Here is a 4,112-nt window from a genome sequence, read left to right on the forward strand (position 1 = left end):
GGGCGAGCGGACGCCGGGCAGGCTGCGAGCCGAGGGGGTGGCCTGGCCCGCCGCTCCCCGCGCCGCCCACGCGCAGCCGGAGCTGCTGGGGCCGCCTGCACCCCCGGCCGCCGGGAGCCGGGCTGAAACCCGAGCGCTGGGCCCCGCCTCCGCGCCCCCTGCCCGGACCCAGACCGCCCCCGCCGCTTCCTTCCCCTACCGGCCCCAGAGCCGCCCGCCGGTGACTGGACGAGGAGCGGGGAAGGGAGGGCGGGGCAGGCCTGCGCTCCCGGGGTTCTCGGTGCAGACTTTCTTCTCTTCCGTTTCTCGCTTCTCTGCAACTCTAGGCTGGGGGCTGCGCGCCCTGTCCGGCCGGCGACAGGGAAGGGAACTGCACGTGGGTCGGGGCGGGGGACCAGGGCTGGGCGGAGCGGGAGGGAGGCTGCGGTGCCGGGGGTCCGGAAGCGGTCGGGACTGTTGGCCTCGCCCTAGTCTCTGCGCCGTCGCCCACCCACGCCGGGCTGGGCCGGGGGTCGGGGCTGGGGACCGAGGCCCGATCCCCCCACGTTCAGTCCCGCGCTCAGAGTCCCCGCTCCGCCTGGTGTCCGCTCCCCGCCCCGCGTCCCCCCGCGCATTCCAGTCGTGCCAGAGCCCGGACACCCGCCGCAGACACACCGGGAAGCAAAGGGACAGACAGACAGGGAACGGGAGTCCCTTAGGACTTTGGCCCCCTAGCCAAGCGGTCGCCCTCCAACAGGAGAGGGGATCCTCCCCACTGCTAAGAAGTGGGACGGACTGGTGGTGGAAAGGAGTCTCGGAAAGAGCCCCTCGAAATGAGCTGGTCGCCCTTTGTGAGTCTGGGATTTCGGAAGTCGAACTAGGGAAACTGCCCGTATTGAAAACGGGGATTTACAGCAGCCGTGATTCCCAGCCCATTTTTTAGCCTGTTCCTAATCAGAAAAAAATTTCAAGTGATCGTTTAAGAATTGGAAGTTGGTTCCAGAAGTGTCTCCTGTGACCTCACATCGCCGGAGGCAGTGGTGGGAGAGCCAGGGCTAGGCCCCCTTCAGCGTTTTGCAGAATCCAGAAAGCGTAGAGAGCCAATCTAGGGCACACAAACGTTAGAGGCTGAGGGCAGGTTGCTGGTCACTTGACTCAGTCTAGCCTGAGATGTGTCCCCCCCCGCCCCCATCCCCCCCACTCCCGCCTTCCATCACCGCCACGGGGTTTTATTCAGACTGCTCCAGTGACTTGAGGTGTTCTATCTTTGGGGCTCACCAACCAGGTTTATCTTTTCCGCTCTGTGCTGGCCTTGGTCTCCGTTTGCTGTGTGAACTGGGAGAAGGAGTTCTCAGCAGTCTGGTGTGCCCTGCACTGTGGCTGCAGTCAGTAAGTGGGGTGTGTGGCTGATAGGCTGACCACTGAGAGTCTGCCCTGTGGACCAAGGGGCCTGAAGAAAGAGGTTCAAGGAGCTGAGCAGGGCTGCATCCCATCTTCCTCAACAAAGCCCCAGTGAGTCCTCCCTCACAACCAAGCCACCCTCCCAGGACACACACCCTTATTCTCTAGCTGCCCCTGGGCTGAACAGCCCTCGCTAGGACGTTCAAGGCCAGAATTAAGGTGCTTTTATGCATTCTGTAAAATCTTGCCTAGGAACAATCGGATCTGCGGTCCCCCGTTGCCAAGGAGACCTAACTTTGTGAAGCTGTCCCTCTGTCTGTGCCAGGCATTCCTGGTCACCAAAGAGAAGAAAGTATTTTCCTATCAGGGATGTTTGTTTGAAGAGACCCAGAGTGAGAGAAAACTCTATGCCCAAGCAGAAAGAGCAATTGCCCCGAAGCCGCAAATAATTACAGAAATTCAGATTAAAACACAATGGACTATTTTTCACCCATTGCATTGATCCGGATTTCTAAAAATCTATTAAGAAAAATTATCCCAAATCTGGAAAGAAGGCAAAAAGGACAGTCACCTCTCAATGTATGTCCTTTCAAAGTTACTGGGCCTTGTTTTAAAGCCCAAGGATTGCTTAATTTTCTAGGAGAATGTACCATTGTTTGATGTTGCTGTTTACTATTAATGAAAGGCTAAGACTCTGCAGGATTATATATTAACTTGCAGATTTGTGCTTGATAGAGATGCAAACAATTTTTGCCCCAGAGAAAAGATAACTTCACAGGTTATCTTTTATTGTCCTGTAGGACATTAACTGTTTTTATATTTAGTCTAACAATCTTATTTTAATATATTTTAAGGACAGTATAAACTTTTCTCCAAATGGTCTTTGAGTCAGCGTTTCCATCTTACAAATTTTCTCATTAATTAGTGAGGGGAATAAAACTTCTGACACATGTCATGCCATATTTGTAGAAACATTCGACAGTCCTATTTAACTTTTGGAAAATTATCCTTGGGCAATCTGACAACAACAAGAATTTTCACAGAACTATGGGCAGACACGTACCCTCATACACTGATTTTGGGTTGGAGCAGGCTCTTTGAAAGGCAAGTTAGCAGGTTAATTATTAAAATTCAAAATGTGGATGACTTATCACCCAGCAGCCCCTAGGATTCAATTCTAGAGAAGCATTTCCACATAAGCACTGAGTGAAAGGTACCAAGACACTCATTGTTGCAGTGTTGGTCACAGTAAGACACTGGGAAGAACTTCAATGTTCATCAGAAGTGGGATGAATGAATAAGTGACACATGATGGAATACTATATAACTATGAAAATGGATCAGTTAGAGAAGTATGGAGAAATCTCAGAATGACTGATGGGTATAGCATAGGAATGAAGATATATAGAACAAAACAGTACTAACTTTGGAAAGATACCTGCCAAATTCATAAAGGTAAGCTTTGGGGTGGTGAATGAGTCCAGATAGGAGGGTGTTAAGAACATTTACCTATAATGTTCTTATATACGTTTCTGAATTACATGAATGCACACACCATGTAATTTTTAAAAAGTCAAGGGCTCTGTGGGAGGCTAGAAGTCCATAGCCAGAGTGCTCCTCAGTGTTCGCTTTGGGTGGGAATCATCGCTAATGAGACTTCCTTCCTTTTTTTTTTCCCCCCCCAAAGATTTTATTCATTTATTTGAGATAGAGACAGCATGAGCAGGGGGAGGGACAGAGAGAGGGAAGGAACAGACTCCCTGCTGAGCAGAGACCCGATTCCAGGACCCTGAGATCATGACCTGAGCCAAAGATAGATGCTTAACTAACTGAGCCACTCAGGCACCCCGAGATTTCCTTCTTAGTATCTTTCTGTTCTTTAAATATTATCTGATGATGCTGATGAAAAAAATCTCTGAAATAAGTACCAGAACTTCTGCCCTGCCCCTGCCAGACCCCAACTGTTCATTCTCAAACTGCTCACTTGAACTTCCTTGGCCTGGATTTTCCTTCCTGTGAATTACCAATTGTAAACAAGAATTTCGAAAAGCCCATGGCTGCCACAGGGACAAATATCGTGGCAAATGGCAGAAAGGGTTCTGTGGACAACTTTGAGGGCCCGTGGGATATAATTGTGAGGACTAGATACAAAGGCGGAGGAGTGGTTGCAGGCTGTAAATCAAGCCGGGTTGCCCGCTCAGGGCCTGTGCGGACCTAATAGAACGTGAAAGGGAGAACAAAGAGGAGCTCTCTGGGTCACCTGTGCATCTTTCCAGCCTGGTGCAGGGTTACACAGGTGCAACGGAGGGAGAGCCATGGTGTAGGTGAGAGCTTTGGAAACCAGACCCTTCCATCTGATTAGTAAGAGTCACTGAAATTCAAGGCCTTTACTTTTGAAGGGATGTTTGTTTTTCTGTTTCTCTTTTTTTTCTCAAGATTTAATTTATTTGAGAGAGAGAGAGAAGGTGCGAGCACACACAAGCAGGGGGGAGGGGCAGAGGGAGAGGGAGAAGCAGACTCCCTGCTTAGCAAAGAGCCTGACCTGGGACTCGATCCCAGGACCCTGGGATCAGGACCTGAACTGAAGGCAGATGTTTAACCCACTGAGCCACCCAGGGGCCTCTCTGTTTCTCCTGCCATTTTTTCGGCTTCTTGTTGTTGTTTTTGTTTTGTTTTAGGTTCTAATCTTTCTAGCCCTCACCGTTAACACAAAAACTGTGCAGAGTAAGTAG

The sequence above is a fragment of the Mustela putorius genome, unplaced genomic scaffold, assembly GCF_011764305.1.
Source record: "Mustela putorius furo isolate JIRA1106 unplaced genomic scaffold, ASM1176430v1.1 tig00003870_pilon_pilon_pilon, whole genome shotgun sequence".
Classification (NCBI taxonomy): Eukaryota; Metazoa; Chordata; class Mammalia; order Carnivora; family Mustelidae; genus Mustela; species Mustela putorius.